We start from the raw sequence: 21,615 nt of genomic DNA on the forward strand, positions 1-21,615 counted from the left end.
TGGAAGGGAGGCCCTTGGGGGAAGGGCCTGGAAGGCTAGAAAGCGAGGTGGCTTCAAGGGGACGGCCACCTGGGCCTCCCGGGAGACCCCTTCTCGGGCAGGTGCTGGGAGAGGACCGTCCCTCCCTGCGGAGGGATGATAGCGCAGAAGCCCTGGCCTGAGGGTCGGGCCCCGTGGTGCTGAGGGTGGCTCTCTGTGGGCTCCCCGGGGGCCACCCTGACCCCTCTGACCTCTCGGAGCCCAGCTGCAAGGTGCAGGGTGCAGGCTTTGAGGACCTGTCACTCGTGGAAACCAGGCCTGTAAGAACAGGGGCTCCCAGCTCCCGCTGGTTTCTGTCTTTCCCTCTAAGCATCGGAGGACACTCCTGCCCAGTCCCCCAGTCCCGCAGGAGACGTGACCGCACCTCACACCCCCCCTGGCTGGCACTTGTGTTACTCTTCAGGGACAGTTGTACGGTGGTCAGCGAAATGCGCCCGCTCAACGCGGCCTCCTGCGAGCCGGGCCCAGCTCGCCCACATCCACATCCATCCCGCGCGCTCGCTGCCTCTGCCTCTGCCTGCAAGAGGTGCCCGTCGGGGTGCCGGTCCTGAGCCTGCCGCTGCGGACGAGGGGCCGACGGGGGTGGGGTGGGTGGGTGCGTGGCCCCGCCTCCCCGGGCAGGCCCTTGTGTGGCCCTGATGCATTCGTGCGGATCCCGGTAGTGACGCGGATGCTCCGAGATGACAGCTGACCTGTGTCCCGTGCCTGCGCCACCTCGGGTCCTGTGTCGTCCCTTTCTTTTCCAGGCCTTTCTCGTTCTGTCTTCAAGCTGTGATCCTTGTCTGCGGCCAAAACCCTGAGGCCTGGGCATGTGAAGAGCGTTGCCCAAGATGGCACGACAAGGAAACGACTGGGCCGGATTTTGAACCCCGGAAGCTTGTGCCCTTAACACTGTGTGTATCACATGCCCTTCAGCGAGGCCCCACGACAGACCCAGCTTCCGGCGGGAGACAGCTCACCACGGCCATGCCGTGAGCGCTGGGTTTCAGGTCAAGCTCCCGGATCCCAGGACCTGCCACCACCTGAGGCGCCCCTGGGTGACGACCGTCTGCCTGATGACGTTCCAAAGGTTTCCAGATCAGGGAAGAGGGTCTGAGAAGTCTGGGCCACTGGTGGCTGAGGGACTGCCTCAGGGGTGCCGCTGGCACAGGGACACCCTCCCTTATTCACCCTTGTCCGAGCTGCCCCCCCCCACCCTCCCTTCCCCTAGCGGGGAGGACAGCTCTGCAAACAGTCACCTCTGGCTCAAGCAGAGCCTGGGAAGTGTCACACAGCTGGTCTGGGTGGAGTCCCTTCACCCTGGGGACAGAGTGGCCTCGTCTTGCACCCTGCACACCAGGAGGTGGAGCCCGTGGGGAATGGAGCCCCCCCCCCCCACCGCCTCTTGTGTGGAGACACTTCACCCCCCGGCAGGTAAGGGAGCCCTGACCCATCAGCAGCTTCGCAGTGTAGACAGCGGGTGAAGTGCTTTCAACACTCAGACACTCACTACTTATCTTGGGAAACTCAAGTGTTTTTCTTTTTTTTCTTTCTTCTTCTCTTTTCTTTTCTTTTTTTTTTTTTTTTTTTTTACCCTCTCTCCTTTTCTCCGCTGCAGGCTGCTCAGGGAATAGCAGTGGAGAGGCGAGGGGTTGACACGCAGGGAAAACAGAGGTTTGGGAGATTCGATCAGGCTCCCGGGGCCGTGCTCCGGGCCGAGCGGAACTGAGGGGCTGGGCAGCCGGGACGTAGGCTGAGGGGCAGGCAGGGAAGACGCAGGGGTGCAGCGCTGGGGGAGGTGGGGAGGCCACCACATGAGCTTGTTCCGGTCTTGCAGCTTAGGACAGAGGTTGGGGAAGGAGGTGACAAGCATTTAGGGCAGAATGGCCCTGAAACCAGGTCCCGAGAGACCCCTGGGCTATAGAGGGCCCTCCTGCCCACCCCGGGGTCTCCTCCACTGCTCTTCAGCCACCAAGGGAGGGGGGGGGGGTACTGTGCAGGGACAGGGGACCGTGGGGCTCTGGAAACCCCACTCTGGGACCCTGGGATTCTCTGCCCAGATGGCCCTGAGCCCGCCTTTGGGTAACTGCCTCCCCTCTGGCCTAGGTCTGGGGTCCGGAGGTGGCCCCAAGGGTGAATGCCCCCAGAGTGTCCACCCCGGGCCCGAGGGACAGCTTTTGCGGTGGGATGAGTCACCAAGTCTACGGTCAGATTAGGCCCCCAGCAGAACTGCCACATCTCTGCTTCAGTCCCCACTGTCGGGGACCGAGCTACTTGGTTCTTTCTCCTCCTCCGAATCTAACACCGCTCCAAGAGGCGACCCAGTGAGGGCTTGTTCAGGGGTCATCAGAGAGGGGTAGTGGCTGTCCCGAGGGCCCCCAGCAATGGGGTGGACAGACACCCCCGGGTTCTGGCCTCGCTCAGGTCAGGGCTCTCCAGCCATGCTGTGTTCCTGTCAGAGAGCCTCCTGTGGCCTTCAGGGACCTCGGGAAGACCCACGGTGAGAACTCACGTGTGATCCTTTCGAACAGTACTAGGGCTTGGTGCCCCTCCAGCTCGGGCTCCTCGGGGTGCGGGGACTCCCTGCGGCGGGCGCTCTCCTAGGAAGGGGTCCGCACCAGGGATGCGGGGCTCATTAGCCAGAGCCTGGAAGGCTCTGCAAAGTGGATGTTCTGCTGTGTCCCCGACGACCCCCTTCTCTCATGCCCCCCCCCCCACCACGCGGTCACCCTGCTCTCCTGAGACATGTGGTGGCCTCCACCGCTCGTCAGGCCTTGAAGAGCCTCGGGTCCCCCCCACCCCCCGTTCCGAGATGCTCCGGGCACAGCTGGCGGGGAAGCCGGCGCACTTAGCTTCCAGGTCGGGCGCCGGGCTCCTTCCTGGACTCAGAGCCTCTGCAGGTTCTGTTTCCGTTGAAAATCTCTAAGCAGCTCATCTCTAAGCAGTTCATCGGTACCGGCAGCTGCAGCTCAGAGTCGAAACCGTGGGAGGTTCCGTCTGCAGGGAAGGGAGAGGGCTGAGGAGGCGTGAAGGTTCTGGGCACCCCCACTTTCTCCGAGTCGCACCCTCCCCTGCTGGAAAATGGAGCCCCTAGTCCCTGCCCGCAGGATGAGGGAGGACGCAGCGTGCTGTCCCCTGTGTGCCCTCCAGACCCACCTCACCACCTCCCCTGCTCCCTGCAGGGATGCAAGGACAGGGCCCTGTGCCCCCCTGGGCCCTGGCTTCTGGTGGGTCCTGGAGGCAGCAGAAGAGACCCAGGGCGGGAGGGGGAGGAGTGTTCACTCCCCGGCTCCCTCCCCTCGAGCCCCCGTTGGCTTTGGCTGCAGTCTCCTGTGGTCCCAGCTCCTCTGGAGGCCCCCGTCCCCGTGGCTGCCGCGCTCTCGGGGGTCTGGTAACTGCTCCTTCCCCTGGCCCCTGCAGGCCTGGGATGGACAGGCTCCCCACCGTTGCCAGCCCCACCCCTCCCTGGGTGGCCCAGCAGCCCCTGTGGATTTCCTCTATCCTGTCCCCGCCTTGGTGCTCTGGTGACCGTCCCTCCATTAAACCCCCTTAAGTAACCTCTCCTGTCTGCTCTCGGCTGACCCACAGGCCAATAGTCCAAGATCGGGGAATTTGCTTTGAATTTCCCTGAGGAGAATGGTGTGGGGGCATGAGTGAGACCCAGGAGCTGCTCTGAGTCTCTGGGAAGGGAAATCAGGAACCAGGGACATCCCGCAATTCTCAGCGTCCTGCGTCCCTACAAGGCACTGACTCCAGCACTAAACCAGCTGATGTAATCCTCGGGCTTTGTCTCCGCCTAATTGTTCCGGCACCCCCACACCCTGCTAGTGTGCCTGTGCCTGGGCAGCACGGGGAGGTGGGCTTCCCGGGGAGCAGGCCCTGCTGAGATCCCTGGTCCTGGCCTGTGCCCCCTCTTTCTGGCCCCGGGGTCAGGAAGTGAGTGGGACTGAGGAATTGGATCTCTGGCGGGCGCAAACGCCAGGAGGTTGGGGTGTCTTTTCCCAGTGGGCCAGTTTTGTGTGGCGGAAGGATGAGCTGTGGGACGCTGGACAAGTCGCTCCCCCTGTCTGAGGCCTTGCTTTCCTCCTGTGGGAAATGGGCTCACGCCTGCCTCACAGGACCGATGTGAGCCCTGAGGGAGACGACACCCACGGAGCCAGGTGCTGGGCCCGGACCCCAGCAGGTGTCCACGTGGGTGAGCCCTGTCCACCCCGCAGAGAGCTTGGCATCGACAGCGCCCCTAGAAGCCAGCCCTGCGTCATTCTGCCTTCCCCCTGGCCGTCTCCGCTCCCCCATCCGACAGTCCAGGCGTTGGCCAGACGGCCACCAAGTCCCCTTCCAGCCTGACGGCGCGGGGGTCCTTATCTCCTTACTGAGCAGCAGCCTCAGCCCTAGCTCTCCCCACCGCACCCCAGCCTCGTGAGCATCCAGAGCCCCTGGGAGCCCCCCCTGCTCATCTCCTGGAGCTGCGGGAGGAGAGGGGACCGGCAGTGACCAAGGGCCCGCTGTGTGCGGGCCCTGGGCTCCCAGGGACAGATGTGCCCTGTGCCCTCTGAGTTCGCGTGTGGGCAGGAGGGCGGGAGGCAGAACCCCAGGACAGACACTGGACACGCCCCCCTCCCCCCCAAGGAGCAGGACACTTACCTGGGAGACCCGGGGACAGATGGCGCGGGGTGCACGTGAGCGCGAGGGGAGGCCGCACTGGCCCTCCGGCCCGTCAGCAGCGGCAATACTTAGACTTCTGCAAAACAGGCAATAATTAGACTCCTACAGAAGTCCTCTTGTTTCTCCCTGGGGCCACGAGCCCTTCAGAAGAAGGGATGTTTCCTGCCAGGTCGCCCCCGAAGACGGGTTTGTCACAGGCTATTGTGTAAATCCATTTTTGGCCCATCAGAGAGATGTGATTTATCCACTTGACTGGCCTTAGCGCTCCTTCTCCAAACTCGCAAAATGTGGCTGCTATTAGGAGTCCAGAGAGGAGCTATAAACCATGCGGGGGCCGGGCACGCGAGCTCTGAGCCGCCTGGGGCTGCAGGGGAGAGTCGAGGGAGGGGCTAGGGGGTCACGCCGCTCCGGACAGGACAGGCGTCAGTCCCCAGGGAGAAAACGTGTGCTGTCAGAGAAGGAAGGGCCAGCTCAGGTCCGCTCCCACCACCAGGCTTACTGAGGCCCTACTATGTGCGGGCCTGGGGCGCAGTGGTGAGCGGGGAGCGCCCTGCCCCCAGGAGCCTGAGTCCGGTGCAGGGAGGCAGGAAGGCCAGGAGAATGATGCGGGACAGATGCGGGCCAGACGCAGGGAAGAAAGTACAACAGGGTGATGTTCGGAGTCTGGCTCTGGGCGGGGTGGGCAGTGCCCGTGGTGGGGCCGGTCCGCGAGTCTTTGGGAACCTGGGAGCTGAGGCCGGAAGAAGGAGGAGGAAGAGCCACTTGAGAATCAGAAGGATGGACAGTCAGGTGCCGGGCGAGGGCAAGGGCATCGTGGGCCCTGCGGGGCGAGCTTGCTGTGGGAGCCTGGACGAAGGAGCCGTTAGCTCCACCTGGTGGGAGCAGAGAGGACCTCAGCCAGGGAGTGACACCTGAGCGACCCTGATGAGTGCTAAGAAGGTCACCGGGTGGGTGGGGAAGCCGCGAGAGACACAGACGGAAAGATTCGGACCTGGGCAGGTTCGCATCGTGGCAGAGCAGCCGGCATCGTGTGTGGCTTCAGGTTTCCACGTGAGGCTGGAAGCGTCCAGGGTTGAGTGTGGGGGGATGGGACCCTCTCCCGAGGCGAGGACACTCACCATTTGAGCAGCACACAAATTACAGTCCTCAAGGCTGTCTGGCCCTGTGACTTCTAAGGCCTCTTCCCGCTCTAGAAAACTCCAAGCCAGCAAGGCCGCCTCTGGCTTTCACTGATTGCCCGGTGACGGACTTGCAGCATTTGGCTGCGTCTGTCTTTGGCTTCCTGTCCTCACCCCAGTCATCCAGAGGACCTCCCGCTGCTCCTGCCCTGAGCCCTGGCCCAGCGCCCTGGGGAACAGCACCCCGCACCCCCGGAAAGCCAGCCCCAAACAAGCAGCCCCGAAGCAGCCTCCCTCTCCTATTTTAGATCAACCGGCCAGGCTTCCTTCTGGGAGCAGCAGACACTCGTTTCTCTCCTGGGCTCACAAGATCGGTAGGACCCCGCGACTCTCCCAGCAGGCGACAGAGGGAAAAGTTTTCAGAATTTTAGGCCCTTTGATGGAGAAAGTCTGCCTAATAGATGATTGAGAAGAACCCCGGCTTCCTGAGAACTATCGCGAGCAGTGAGGGCGCCCCGTTCTCCCAGCAAAGCAGAGCCTCGGAGCGCTCCGGCGGAGGTTGAGAAAAGCCTCTGCTTAAAGATGAGTCAGGAGGAGCGCCTGGGTGGCTCAGTCGGCTAAGCGTCCGACTTCGGTTCAGGTCATGATCTCGTGGTGCGTGAGTTCGAGCCCCGCGTCGGGCTCTGGGCTGACAGCTCAGGGCCTGGAGCCTGCTTTGGGTTCTGTGTCTCCCTCTCTCTCTGCCCCTCCCCCACTCACACTCTGTGTCTGTCTCTCTCTCAAAAATAAACATCAAAAAAAAAAAAAAAAAAAAAGATGAGTCAGGAAAGGCAAGCCGGCTGGGGCAGGGAAAGCCTGGCCACACCAGGGGAGGGCCGGTACAGAGAGGGCACCCGCTTCAGGTAAGGATGCACTGGCCTCCAGACCCGAGGGCTGCTCTCACTGCCAAGGGCTTTATGATCAGGATCTCATTTTACCCCCGAAAACCCCATGCGGTGGGACTGCAGCCCCACTGGACAGAGAGGGAAACTGAGGCACAGGCAAGCCAAGCCCTTTTCTGAGGTCTCTGTTGGCGAGGGCCTGGCCCCCAGCCCATCAGCTCCAGCAGCACACTCCTTACCTCTCTGCTCACTTGGTGGGCTTTATACACCAGCAGGATCCTGGAGGGTCAGGTCCTCCTGAACCAGAAATCTGTGCCATTGTGGGAACAGGATCCTGAAGCCATGAGCTTGAGTCTTAGCCCGTTTGCGGCTCTGGAGAAACGGAGATAATAATCCCAAGGTCATAGTCTATTGTGGGGGTTGCAAGGGCAGGTGCGTGTGACACGTGGAGCCTAGGGTCCTGCACAAAGTAGATACTCAGTGCGTCCTGAGTATTACCTAAGATGGTGCCAGCTGCTCCAATAAAGCGACCCCCAAACGTATAATGGCTCCAATGCCACTCCAAAACCAGCGTACTGGACAGGTGGGTGCCACACGATGCCAGGAGGCTGGGTCCCGGATAGCTCCTTGGGGGAGGCACCCACCAATCAGGACTCGGTTTCCGGCTTGCTCCCCTACTCTCCCAGCGCCTTCTTGGTTTGCACGCTTTGCTACCACAAGCTGCTAGGTAGGAGAGGCCCCATGGCAAGGGACAGAGGACAGGTGTCCCTCTGCCGCATCAGGGAGGCAAAAAGGCAAGGAGTTCGTGGGAGGTCCTCAAAGGTCTGAAGTGGATTGGCATATGTCACTTCTGCTCACACTTAATTGTCTGGGATACAGTCACGTGGTCCCACCTACCTGCAAAGGAGTCTGGGAGATGGAGTCTTGCTGTGTGCCCAGAGAGAAGAAGAACCATATTTGGTGAACAGGTGGACAGTCTCTTCCATCTCTGGAAAGATGAAATGATGTCCCGGGAGACCCAGCGGGTTAGTAGCAGAACCCCGGCTCCTGAGCGTGCACCGAGGCCCTTCGCTCCTCTCTCTACACGTCACATTAGAGTGAGGCAGGATCCCAGGGCTGGGGAGTGGACCCAAGACAAAGGCCCACCCGAGCAAGGGGAAGGGAGGCTACCGATGGTCAATGTGTTGTCTCAGTCTCCTTGTAGGAATCATGGGTAGGGGCAGGGAGCCACAGCTCCAGGGCTCTCGACTGTGAAGTTGGTCCAGTTGCAGAGTTGGCCTCAGGGCCCCCTTGGGATCAGTTTCCTGGATTTCAAATAAGGCTACAGCAAGAGGGCACCCCACAGGGGGTCACTTGAGAGAGAAATGAGATTTTTGATGCCCTCATAACTTGCCTTTCCCTCTTAGGATCTTGCTCCTCTACTGGGAAGATAGAATGTGGTCAAGCTAAGGTACTTTGGATGATATTGGTTTCAGGGGTACTTCCTTCCCAGAGGACTCAACAGGACTCAACAGGAAGCTTATGACTACAGAAGATGATTATACAATTCACTGGTTTCAAATCCCTGCCATCAGACACATGAGGACAATGACATTTGAAGATGGAACACCTCATAAATACATAGAACCCCAAAACCCGGAAATCCCACCTCTAGGAATTTAACCCTTGGAAATAGGGATGTACATGGAGAGCTTTTTCATGTAGGATATTGCTTACAACAGCCAAACACTAGACATAATTCACATGTGTTATTACCACAGGAGTTGGGTAGAGTTCTGTATGGTCCATCCATTCAGTGGAAAAGTAGGGGCAATGATTCCACAATTCAAAATCATCGTGTACATATGTAAGCCATTTTGACAATAAATCATACTCATAAAAAAATCATTGTATAGAAAAGCATAAAATAAGGGAAAACTTTGTGACATGTAAGTAAATGTAATCAGAAAATTCTAGAACAGAATGTGTACTATGCCCGCCTTTTTGTGTGGAAAACGTGAACATATAAACACGTTTGACAGAAGTTATTTTTGGTGGTGGCATTCTGGTTTTTCTCTTTTCCTTTTCACCTACCTATATTATCTATAATGAACGTGTATAATTTTTCTGAGAGAAAGAAAATGTTCTTAACATGAAGGTTAGCATTTTGTTGTCCACAGGACTGGACGATACCTAAGGATAAGGAGATCATGACCTTTTTGTGATTTTAAATATTGGACATTAACAGTGTCTGAAAATGAGCTGCAGTCACTGGAGGACGGTCGGACTTCCTTCGTCTTTGAGATCCATGAGAATTAGTTGCTTATTTAAAAACATCTTAGATTATGGCTTTCTTATCCCTGCAGTCCAGTTGTACCTTCCTGAGATAATAAGGATGTCCTCTTGACTGAATACATGTCAAGCATTTCCATCACGCTGCATCAGTCAGCTAATGCTGTGTAACAACCACACAGTAATAAGCATGCGTTTCTCACACGTTGGCAGATTAGCTGGGAAGCGCTCGGCTGCAGGTTTTGGATACGAGGGCATCTTCTTCTCATGGCAGTGGCAGAGGCACCCCTGCCCACATTTCGTTGGCTCAAAGAAGGGACAAGCCAAGTCCAACGTCAAGAGGTCCTGAGGTTCACTTTGCCCTCTGTCAGAGACACCACCCCGTCACGTGGCGAAGTGCCCAGGTACAGGGAGGGCGAAGAGAATAGAACAGAATCTACCATCTACCACCCACGAGTGGTCGCTTTGGCGAGGTCATGCTGCCAGATGGTTGAACGCACACGTTTAAACTAACATTACGCCTCTGTGGGTTTGAAAAGGAATTCTTTGGGGGCGCCTGGGTGGCGCAGTCGGTTAAGCGTCCGACTTCAGCCAGGTCACGATCTCGCGGTCCGTGAGTTCGAGCCCCGCATCAGGCTCTGGGCTGATGGCTCGGAGCCTGGAGCCTGTTTCCGATTCTGTGTCTCCCTCTCTCTCTGCCCCTCCCCGGTTCATGCTCTGTCTCTCTCTGTCCCAAAAATAAATAAACGTTGAAAAAAAAAAAAAAAAAAAAAAAAAAGAAAAGGAATTCTTTGAAAAGCATACTACGAACGAAAGCAAAATTAAAATGACTAATTCCGTTATCTACGGATGGCCCGTTAGGATCTTGGTGCATTGCCTTGAAGGCTACACATCCATCCACATCCATCCACTCCAAGAAGCATCAGCCTCTACGTGTGTAACAAAAGTTGCATCACATTTGATTTGGTTTTTATCCCACCTTTTTTTTTTTTTAAACCTAATCTCATTCTGTGAGCTTTTACTTGCATTAGGAAACATTCTTTAGAAACAGGCTTTTCAGATATGTGCAATAATTTACTCTAAAGATGTGGTGCTACTTCTGGAGACAATCCCCTGTGGTTAGATATTTAGGCTTCCGGGTTGTATTCTGTTACAAACGACACTCTAATGGACGTCATGGAATACAGTCGTAATCAACATACACTGAGCTTTTTCATACGCCTGCCTCCACACCAAGCACCTTCCACGAACGACCTCACATAAGCCTCAAGCTTCCCTTTCCGGTAGGTCCAGCGACGATCCCCATTTACAGATGACAAACCAGGGCACGAAGACGATAAGAACTTGCTCAGGGTCAGACAGCAAAGCACTCAGCCAGTAGAGCTGAAACAGAAATCCAAATCTGATTGATTGGCTAAAGCGTCTGGTCTTAACCACTCAGCTAACCTCCCTTTCTGTGTACCTCCCTGATGATGGCTTTGGGACTAACCCTTCGAAGAAAGATCACTGGGTTTGCACACGTTAAGGCTGTCCGCGCACATTGCCAACACATCTTCTGGAAAGATGTCATTTCAAACTACACCAGCAGTCTAGTCACTCATGGGGGTTACCTGTGTTGTTAGACCCTGTCACAAGTGATGAAGTGATGAGAAGACAGGCCCAGCCCCTGCCCTCCTGGGGTGGCTGGTGTCCCTACTCCAAGGGCAGGGTACGGAAGAGAGAACATTGGACGGTCAGAAAAATAAAGTTGAGGGGTACAGCCGTGACTGGCGTGGCCTTGTGGGTGCGTGGGAAAGGGTCTTCGTGCCAGATCGGCTTATCCTGGAGGCCTTCTCCGAGGAGAGGGCCTTGAGCTGAGCTCTGAATGGCCAGAAAGGAACATCTGGGAAAGAGGCTCCAGGCAAAAGATAGAGCAAATGCAAATTCACCAAGGTGGGTCAGACTCAGAAGTTTGAGGAACAGGAAATGGCAGGTTGGTCTACAGCCGGGGCCGTCAAGGGGCAGGGAGGGATCAGGGAGACCTTGCGGACCATGGGGCGGAGATCAAGTTTTATTCCAAGTGTGGTGGGAAGCCTGAGAAGGCAGCGGCTTCGCGGGTCTGAAAATTAAACCTTCTGCAGCCTCCCCTTTAAGAAAAGGGCTTAGGATTAGGAATCAAAATCAGCTATGCAATTTAATATTTATTCTGAATGAGAAAAGAAATCACAGTAAACTGCAGGTTTCAAAAAGCCAGCAATTACCGAAAACATCACAAAATGTAGGACCCCCCCCCCCACCCCGACTATAGTTTTTTACTTGGAATCCTCACACACCTTCCCGGCTTTGTTCCCTCCTCCCCCCCATCCCCTCCCCCCCAACCCCGAACTGTTTGGGCCTCATCTGCCCTGTTCCCGTCTTCGTAAGACAATGATTTTTGTAATGTCATTTTCTGTGGAGAGACGGGGAAGTGAAGTCAGGTTGTCCTCCTGCGGAGTCTGGTCGTAATGGCTTTCTACATTGACAGAGTTAACACGTTTTCACCTTTACGACTCGCTATGGATTATGTCATGCAAATTTTCGGGATTCTTGTCAAATCTGGGGAACCTGTCAAGATCCTTTTATATGTGGGCAGTGAGCTTTCATGGGCCCAGCCAGTTTTCCTTACAGTGATAATCCTAATTAATCTTTGAGTTGACAATGCTTATTAACCACAGGGCTTGGGGCCCCACCGGGGCCTCAGAAGGGGTGTGGAGGGTGAGGAGTCCCTGATGCTTAAGCTTCTTTAGTCTCTGGCAAGGCCACCTGTGTCTGCAGTGTTCTCATGGGGGAGGAAGATGGTCTGATCACTGGGCTGCTGAACAGAGAGAATAGCAGACTCTGGGGGCAGGGAGGAAGCCGGGAGCCAGTGAGGGGGCTGAGTGGAGGCTCCAGGCTGACAATGGCGGAGGTGAACAATTCGGGGGGCATTTGGGACGTGCTGATCTGGGGATGGAGAAGGGAGGCCTTGAGTAGGATCTCTATCATGTCTACTGTTTGACATCTCCCTTCCTCCCATGTTCTCTGGGGACTGAGGCGGAGGCATGCCTCCCTCCCTGCGCACCATGGCTCCTCACACAGAACCAGAGCCTCACTCCTGCCACCGTGAGTACAACCGGGGGGGGGGGGGACCAACAGGACATCAATCAATAATGACTCAAAGGGGCGGCCAGGCCCCAGCGGAGCCGGAGGGGAGACCTCGTTCCGCGCGCGGGTGAGAAGACGTTGCCAGTGCGTTGGGACCCAGGTTCTCCGTGATAATAATTGTCCTTCCAGCTGGACACTGACCCCCGGAGGCCGGAAGGATTTCAAAATACAGTTGATGGCAGTGGGGAAACTCTGCCTCTCACGCCCCAGCCAGAGAATAAAGGTATTTTCATAAGGCATATCGGTCGCATTGTTGAAGGAGGAAAGAGAGCTCTGCGAGGCCGGCCGAGAGGAGGGTGGGTGTCCCTGCATTTGGGCTGAAGTTGGGGGTCATCGGTGCCCATGAGTGGCCTCTGTCAGCTTTGAAGGCACTGCTGTTCCCACGTTGGACCCGTGGCCAGGGCCACCTGTGCTGAACCCACGCACCCACAGAGTCCATACGGGCTGGGTCAGGCACGGGGTGGAGGGATGAGGCCAGCATAGGACGGGCTATGTGAGGGGCACCGGGCCGGGGAAGATGGCCCCCAGAGACATGGGTAATGTTTGTTCTGGTTTGATTTAGGATGGAAACTCACTGAAAATGCAAAAAAAAAAAAAAAAAAAAAAAAAAAAAAAAAAAAAAAGCAATGAAAAGCTGGAGGGAAAAAACAACGACAAACCTATCTTTCATGATACAAGTAGAACCAAAGGCTGAGTGGCTGGGGATCAGAAGGTTAAGGCCAGTGGGGCAGTTTTAGACTGGGAGGAAAATCTGTGCCTCATTGACAGGCTGACTGCTCCAGATTAAACTGTGTCTCCCCCAAAGCCATATTCATGCTGAAGGGCTAACTCCCAGCACCTCAGAACGTGACCTTATTTGGAGGGAGGGTCTTTGCTGCGGTCATCAAGTTACAATGAGGTCCTCAGAATGGGCTTCCATCCGGAATGACCGGTGTCCTCAGCTAAAGGGCGATCCTGGGACAGACACCTGCAGGGCGAGTGCCGTGCGAGGCTGAAGGCAGCTATGGGGGTGATGCATTACAAGCCGAAGGATGCCAAAGGTGGCCAGGAGCCTGCCAGGAGACGGGAGAGGCTGAGACAGATTCTCCTCACAGCCTCACAAGGAGCCAAGTCAAGCAACACCTTGACCTCGGACTTGCAGCCTCCAGGCCTGGGAGATGGTAAACGACTGTTGCTTGAGCCACCCGGTGTGGTGCTGGCATGCAGCCCTAGCAAACGAACACGGGGACAGTGGATGGCAGACGTGAAGGAGGGCAGGAAGGCGGCCAGGCAGATGCTGGGGAAGAACATTCCAGGCGGTGGAACAGCCGGTGCAGAGAGCCAGCTGCTTCAGAGGCCATGGTGGGGGTACAGACCATGGGCCACTGTGCACCTATGTGCTCTAGACTGAGTGCAATGGGGAGCCACAGCAGGATGTGGGCCTCCCATCCTCACAGGCTCGCCCCGCTCGCAGGGTCGAGAAGAGCGCATGGGTGAGGGGGGAGCAAGGGAACCAGGCGGGGGAGGGGGCTACATTACCACGATGCAGGAGAGAACGATGGTGCCGTGAGCCCGGGGGGTGCAAGCCAGGAGGTGACAGGGGTCAGGCCCTGGGCCTGGGCTGAGAGAGGAGCCCCCAGGGTTGGGGGTGGGGTGGGGACGTGGAGTAAGAAGTGACCACACCGCTTCGGGTCCTATCCACTCACGGGACGGAATCGTTGAGCTCTAGTCAGGAAAGGCGAAACCTCACCTCCAGGGTCCTTGAAGAGCTGGCGGTGACCTTTTGATCAGAGAGAGGACAGGTGAGTTCACGGGACTCAGTTCTGCAGGTCAGCATGGCGGGGTGATGAGCCGAGCCAGCAGCAGGCTGGCAAGCCAATGACATCCTCCACTCCTGGTCCCCTGGGAAAGACGCCTGACCTGGACACCTACTGGGTTTTCCGGGAACACATGCCCCTCCTTGCCCTGGAAGTGGAGACAGGCCTCCAGGGCACGGGAAATAATGCCTTTGCTCTGCAGGTGTCTGAGGCAATGAACCCAAATCGAACTTAAAGACAACTCAGCTCCCTCCCTCCCCGCCCCACCATAGATGGCTGCCCCACCGGAGTGGCGACCGGTCACACAGGAGCCCCGCACAGGAAGTGCCTCCCTGCTAACAAGACAAATGGGACACGAGCAAAAGAGAGAAGAAATTACCCGTTATGAGGGATTACCCGAGACCCGGGGCGGGGGGAGAAACTACCCAAGCAGAACCGAAAGCATCGAGGTTCAAAGGCAATTATCAATGGAGGTCACCGGATGAGAGAAGAGTAATGAGCGGCCGTCCCTCTTTGGAGACAGATGGGACAAAAGAAGGCCTTGCAGAGGTGCATGTCACCTAACAAGCAGCCAGAAGATCCATCAGAACTGGAACGACGTCCACCAGCGAAATGGAGAATCCGCTCCGGGAAATCACTCAAGTGAAACCAGGAAAACCCCAAGTGGTAACGACAAACATGGTGGGGATGAGGGACGTGGAAGGCGGGGCGAGGAGGTGCGGGGCGTGCACAGTGTTGCTGAGGAACAGAACACACGCACACGGAGTGTTCAGAGAATTCTACTGTGTTCTGCTGCTCCCGCCTATGTCTCATGGGCACCTGCTTTGTGGCAGGCGCTGGACCAGGAGTTCAGAGGCCAAGTCAGCTTTGGGACAGCTAACGGCAAGCAATGCGCATGGTTTGAAGAAAACAGGCGACATGCTAAACATCAAAGTAGGAATGGCTTCCGGGGAGGGTGGGCTTGTTCAGTGAGTCCTGTGTCAGACACTGTGGGGTGTGTGTGTGTGTGTGTGTGTGTGTGATCGGCGGCTGGGAGTTCTTCCCAACCAACAAATGATGGAGGCAGAATTCAAAGCCAAGGGGGTCTGCTGCCCAGTTCATCCTCTTTGTCCTTGAACGTGCTGCCTCCAGCCTCACATCCCCTCTGTAAGGGAGGCACTGGCGACGATAAATCCTGGCTGTCTTGCCATAAGGGCTCGTCACAAGGGGTCTGGGTCTCACTGGGGTGGGGAGGGGACAGGACCCATACTTGTGGGATGGACGCAGATGTATGAAGACTGTCAAGGGACGGTTTTCGAGCCCAGGAGGGCGGCTTGGAGGAGCCGTGGGCTCATTCGTGGAGCAAACGCGCTCCAAGGCAAAGGCTATTTGCAGGTTGAACAAGGGAGCGTCTCTCACACCACAGGCCGGGGGGCCAGGATGTGCCGAGAGACTGACTGGGACCACGGCACCGTGGGAGGGGGCAGCAGTGAGAGGGGACAAGAGCTCAGTCCCTGGATTCCACAGTCATTACTAGGCTGAGGAAGGAACCCGGGGGGACACCGTCAGAGTGGCCTCAGGGAAGGAGACCGAAACCAGGTGGGCAGACGGAAAGGGGAGGGCCAGGAGAGCAGGGGCCACAGAAGCCAAGGCAAAGGGTGGGGAAGAGGCCTCAGGTTCCAGGAAGCTGTGGGCCAGAGTGAGGACTCGGGGGTGAGAAGTCATAACGAAGAAGGCAGTCGCAGCAGGAGGGTGGGGACAGAAGGCACTTTGCAAGAGGTTCAGGAGCAGGTGGGGGGGTGAACAAGCAGGGCTTCCCGAGGAGCGGGGGCCCCAGCACTTGGGCACCAGCCCTCCACCCCAGCCCCCCTCCCCGGCGTGTCCCCGGCCACCTGCCGCAGTGGGACAAGCCTGCACCCCACTCCCTACTCCCGCTCCTGAACAGCCAACTTTGCACCTCTGTGCTGGGCTCTCGCGCCCTCCAGCCTTCTCACCACCCAATCTCGTATCGGAACCCAGAACCTTAGTATCGGAAGAGACCCTAAAACTTGCTCAGTGATCATCTCTTTTATGCCACATCCAAAGAAACTGAGGGTCAGAGAACAGGGCGGCACATAGCAGCTCACACGGGTAGGTCGGTCATCCGTTGTCATAGTGAGGCTGCACAGCAAACCCACCCAAACTCTCTGACTTAAGACAGCGGTCATTTCTTTTCACCGTATCTGCGGGGCGGCCGCTGTGGCCCTGCTGATCTCAGTTAGGCTGGGTCAGGTCGGTTCCGTGAGTGTCTCATTCCTCTGAGACCCGCAGTCCAGCCAAGGCATGATCTCCTTATAGGGTCTGCAGAAGCACAAGAGGGCAAGATCAGCCACATGCATTTAAAACCTATGCCTGGGGCGCCTGGGTGGCTCAGTCGATTAAGCGTCCGCTTAATCGTGGGTTCGAGCCCCGCGTCGGGCTCTGCGCTGACAGCTCAGAGCCTGGAGCCTGCTTCGGATTCTGTGTCTCCTTCTCTCTCTGCCCCTCCCCTGCTCATATTCTCTCCCTCTTTGTCTCTCTCTCTCTCAAAAACAAGTGAAACATTAAAAAAAATCAAAACCTACGCCCAAGTCACATCTGCTAACATTCCATTGGCCAAAGGGAGCCATACGACCAAGCCCAAAGTCAAAGAGCCGTTAGTCCACATCATGCACAGCGTTGCTACACGAAGCATTCTCATAAACCAACCAGACCGACGTGCTCACTGCCCAAACGGGCAATCCGCGAAAGGAGATTCAAATAGCCAATAAACAGATGAAAAGATGTTGAATTTCTCTGCTAATCAAAGAAAGGCATATCCAAAGAGAGGCTTGCTTTCCACTCATCAGAAAGACAAAGATTAAGGGAATCGACAAACCCACTTAACTTATTGGAAAATGGGCACCCTCGTGCACCAATGACGGCAGGCGCTAATTGATTCAACCTTTCCAGGAAGGCAGGTTGGCAACGTGTGTCAAAACGTAAAGTGAGCGTGCCTTTTATCCCGGTAATCTCACTCCCAAGGAATTTCTTGATGGAGGCGGTCACATACACTAACAAAAAAGAGGCGTGCTGTGCCGGTTCATTGGAGCATGGTTTACTTTGTGAGATCAAATAGCCGTAAACAGGGCATCGATTTGTTAAAGGAGTGCAAACCTGTACAATGGAATACAATGCAATGACCTAAAGTAACGTCATTTCGGGGGCGCCTGGGTGGCTCGGTCGGTTGAACGCCGACTTCGGCTCAGGTCACCATCTCACACTTTGTGAGTTCGAGCCCCGCATCGGGTTCCGTGCTGACAGCTCGGAGCCCGGAGCCTGCTTCGGATTCTGTGTCTCCTTCTCTTTCCCTGCCCCTCCCCCACTGGAGCTCTGAATCTCTGTCTCTCAAAAATAAAATAAAAAACATTAAAAAAACATTTTTAAATAATGTCATTCTGTAACTAGTGAACGGAAAAGTGATCCATAGCACCTTGTTGAAGGAAAACAGAAAGTAGGTATGAACCCAGAAACTCATTTATTGGTATGAAGAAATATAAAAAAGGATCTGGGCCGAAATCTTAGCAATGGGTCTACTTCGGTGGTGGGACTCAGGGAAATTTCTACTTCTTTATACTTTTCCCTAATGTTTGAAGTGTTTATCATAAAACATGTACTATTTTATAAAGATAAAACTTGAAATGGGGCACCTGGGTGGCTCAGTCGGTTGAGCGTCTGACTTCGACTCAGGTCATGATCTCACGGTTCATGGCTTCAAGCCCCACATCGGGCTCTCTGCTGACAGCTCGGAGCCTGGAGCCTGCTTTGGATTCTGGGTCTCCCTCTCTCTCTGTCCCTCCTCCACTCAATGCTCTGTCTTGCTCTGTCTCAAAAATAAATACAACCATTAAAAAAAATTTAAGGGGCACCTGGGTGGCTCAGTCGGTTAAGCGTCCAACTTCGGCTCAGGTCACGATCTCGCAGTCTGTGAGTTCGAGCCCCGCGTCAGGCTCTGTGCTGACAGCTCGGAGCCTGGAGCGTGCTTCGGATTCTGTGCCTTCCTCTCTCTCTGCCCCAACCCACTCACATTCTGTCTCTGTCTCTCTCAAAAATAAATAAACATTAAAAAAATTATAAAAAAAAGATAAAAAAGATAAAAGTTGAAATGAAATGAAACTAGTTTAAACATTTTGCTCTGAAAACAACCTAGAGGAACGACTATGATAATAACTCACACTAGATTTTAAACAGAAAAATAAATAGCTTTACCATTATCTTTTTAGTTGGTTTTCCATTAACTTACACAGAATGATTTAAAAAAGTAACTTCATTATCCCTGCTTTGGGATTTAATAGAAATTTTAATTTTACCATATATTTCGAAAGTGCTTTATTTAAAATGCTCTTTATTTGGGGGGGGGCAGATGCTGTCTGCCAATCACTTAGAGGTCAGAAGCTATCACTTCTGACCCGTTTCTGCCTGGTGATCATATTCTAAGCATAGTTGCTGATGTACAAGGACTTGACTAGAACCCAAGGGTTCACAAGTGAGCGAGCTTTAGCAGGACTTACACTTCACCCCAAAGGTCCAAGAAACGATAGAAGGCATCCAGAAATAAATCTAGTAAACTATGTGCAAGATCTTTAAGGGGGAAATTATAAAACATTATTGAAGGACATAAAAGAAAATCTGAATACTGGGAGAGATATAGCTATTGGGCAGGAAGGACCGCTAATCCAAAAGATGTCACTCACCCCTCAAGCTAATCAGTAAATGCGATACAATTACAATGTGTAAAATACCCACAGAGCTTCAGGAGAAACATGACAGTCTGAATCAAAGCTGGTAGGGGGAAATAATTTTGAAGAACAAAAACGACTTACCCTCCCAACACCAAGATTTACGGTAAAGTGCCTGCATTTCAGATCCTGGGGTGTTTGCATGGCATAAGGCAAAGAGGCCAACGGAGAGACAGAAAGGGACTTAGATGCACACGGGAGCTCCAAAGACAGCAGAGGAGGTGTTGCAGAGAAGAGGGGAAAGATAGATGGCACAGTAAATAGTACTGGGAAATTGGCTGTATGCAGGGGGAAACGTTTATGTCTTACATGAACGGTAACTGTATAAAGTCAAACTTTACTGTGAAAACTGCAAGAAATAAAACTGAAAAAATTTAAGAAAGTGTCTTTGTGACTTTGAGTGGGAAAGAATTTTTTTTTTTAATGTTTATTTTTTAGAGACAGAAAGAATGTGAACGGGGGGAGGGGCAGAGAGAGAGGGAGACACACAAACCAAAGCAGGTCCCAGGCTCTGAGCCATCAGCACAGAGCCTGACGCAGGGCTCGAACTTGTGAACCGTGATATCATCACCTGAGCTGAAGTCGAACGCTTAACCTGCTGAGCCACCCAGGCTCCCTGAGTGGGAAGGAATTTCTTAAACAAAATGCACAAAAGCACAAACCACAAAGGAAGGAAATAAGAGGATGGAATACAATGCAAAATAAAATTAAAAGCTTCTCTGTCATAAAAGACCCTTTAGTCAAAACTTAAAGAGAAAGACAAGACTTAGAGGAAAGGACATATTTGCCATGCATATCATCAATTAAGAATTATCATCCAGGATATGTAAAAGAAATCCTACAAATGATAAGAACATGACAAGTTACGCAAAAGAGAAGCGTACACAGAGAAAACAGAAACGCGTGGCCAATGATCAAGAGATGCTCAGCCACCTTACTAGAAATCAGAGGGATGCAAATTCAACTAATATGGAACTGTCATCTCACATTCTCATGCATGGCAGGTGGAAATGTAAATTGTTGCAAACACCGTGAGTCTTGGCAACATCCCCTGAAGTTGCAGACACCCAGTACTCAGAGACTCAGCAGCTCCACAGCTAGGAATAAACCACAGAGAAGCTCAGGCACATGGGCACCAGGAGACGCGGGCAGGCGCATTCCTGCACCACCGTGCATAGTAGTGACAAGGTAACAGCCTAAACATCCATCCCTAGAAACATGGCTGTATAAACTGTGATGTCATCAGAAAAGGGAAAACTACAGGGCAGTTAACATCAGTGGATTCTGTCTGCAGATATCAACACGCGTGAATCTTCTCCACACCACGGTGAGTGGAAGACGCGTGTGGCAAGAGGCCACGTATGTACCGGTATAGAACAGTGGCCATGGGGGCAGCTTCGAGCCCCAGCACCAGCACTTCTGGCCGGAGGTTCTCGTCCATGCTACCTTAACTTCTCTGTTCCTCGGTTTCCTCACTGGGGATAAGAACATGCCGTGGTGAGTAGTGAACAGATTACTGCATACAAACAAGGAAGAATGGAGCTTGGTGCACAATTCGCACGTGGCCAAACATTAGCTGTTTTGGAGACCTACGTGTATGATACCTTAGAAATAGTGGTTACCTCTGTGGATGGAGGATGGGGAATGGGATTGGCTTCGGCGCTCAACTGCAGCTGAGACACGGTGTTTCTTTAAAATCAATAAAAATAGTGAAGCCTGGGTGGGTCCATCGGCTGAGCGTCTACTCTTGATATTGGCTCGGGTCATGATCTTCCGGTTTGTGTGATCGAGCCCTATGTCAGGCTCTGTGCTGACAATGTGGAGCCTGCTTGGGATTCTCTCTCTCCCTCTCTCTCTGCCCCTCCCCCACTCATGTGCGCTCTCTCTTCCTCCCTCAAAATAAATAAATAAACAAGTTTAAAATAAAATAAAATAAAGTAAGAATTAAAAAGGATAAACAGGTAGCATAAGAGAGTTCCTTCATGGCGATGCAAAATTTTGTATCTTGATCATGGTGGCCATTCTATGAATCCACGCACGTGATAAAACCGCATAGAACTTCACACGTGCAACACACATACAAACCCGCGTAAATGAATGCATGCAAGAATTGTAAAATCTGAATAAAGTCTGGAGTCTAGCTAGTAGGATCGTGCCAGCATTGGTTGGATCCCTGGTTTTGGTGTTACGCTATAGTTAAGTGAGAAGTATAGTTGGGGTAGCTGGGTAGAGGGTACAAAGGACCTCTCTGTGCTATTTTTGCACCTTCTTGTGAGTCTATAGTTATTTCAAGGTTTAAAGCTATTTCAAAATAAGGGAGAAGAAAAAAGGAATCTGAGGTAGATAAGCAAACTTTAAAATATGTTTGTGGTGGGGGGACGGTGGTGCCTGGATGGCTCAGTCAGCTAAGCATCTGACTTCGGCTCAGGTCATGGTCTCACACGCAGCTCATGGGTTCGAGCCCCACGATGGGCTCTGTGCTGACAGCTCAGAGCCTGGAGTCTGTTTCCGATGCTCTGTCTCCCTCTCTCTCTCTCTCTGTCTCTGCCCTTCCCCCGCTCACGCTCTGTCTCTCTCGGTCTCGCTAAACTGAATAGACGTTAAAATATGTTTGTTGGGTATTTGAGTATTTGCAGCGGTAATAATATAAAAGTAATTATTTATACATTCCCTTATGTTCGGAGATGTATATATACATCAGCAACGTGGTGGTGTGGGTGCTATTATCATTGCCTTATTACAGATAATGAAGCTAATATGCAGAGAGGTTAAGTAACTCACTCGTGATCCCACAGCTCGCACATTACCGCAGTGGGTTCCAACCCAAGCTGCCTAGCCCCTGAGTCAGGGCTCTTAACTGCTTGCTATGCTGTAGCACCTCTCTGTTTTTTATTCCGTATAATTCTCTGTGATTTACTATATATTTAAA

At 53.9% G+C, this 21,615-nt stretch overlaps 1 long non-coding RNA gene across 1 annotated transcript; it reads right to left on the reverse strand.

Annotated features, from left to right (window-relative positions):
* Positions 1-10,014: 10,014 nt before the first annotated feature.
* LOC123599951 lies at positions 10,015-14,619 on the reverse strand. Its single transcript, XR_006713375.1, has 3 exons — positions 14,472-14,619; positions 13,801-13,874; positions 10,015-10,336 (listed from the first exon to the last, which is right to left on the reverse strand). It is a non-coding gene; the product is annotated as an uncharacterized LOC123599951 (long non-coding RNA).
* Positions 14,620-21,615: the final 6,996 nt, after the last annotated feature.

Source organism: Leopardus geoffroyi, chromosome C1 (assembly GCF_018350155.1).
Source record: "Leopardus geoffroyi isolate Oge1 chromosome C1, O.geoffroyi_Oge1_pat1.0, whole genome shotgun sequence".
NCBI classification, from domain to species: Eukaryota; Metazoa; Chordata; class Mammalia; order Carnivora; family Felidae; genus Leopardus; species Leopardus geoffroyi.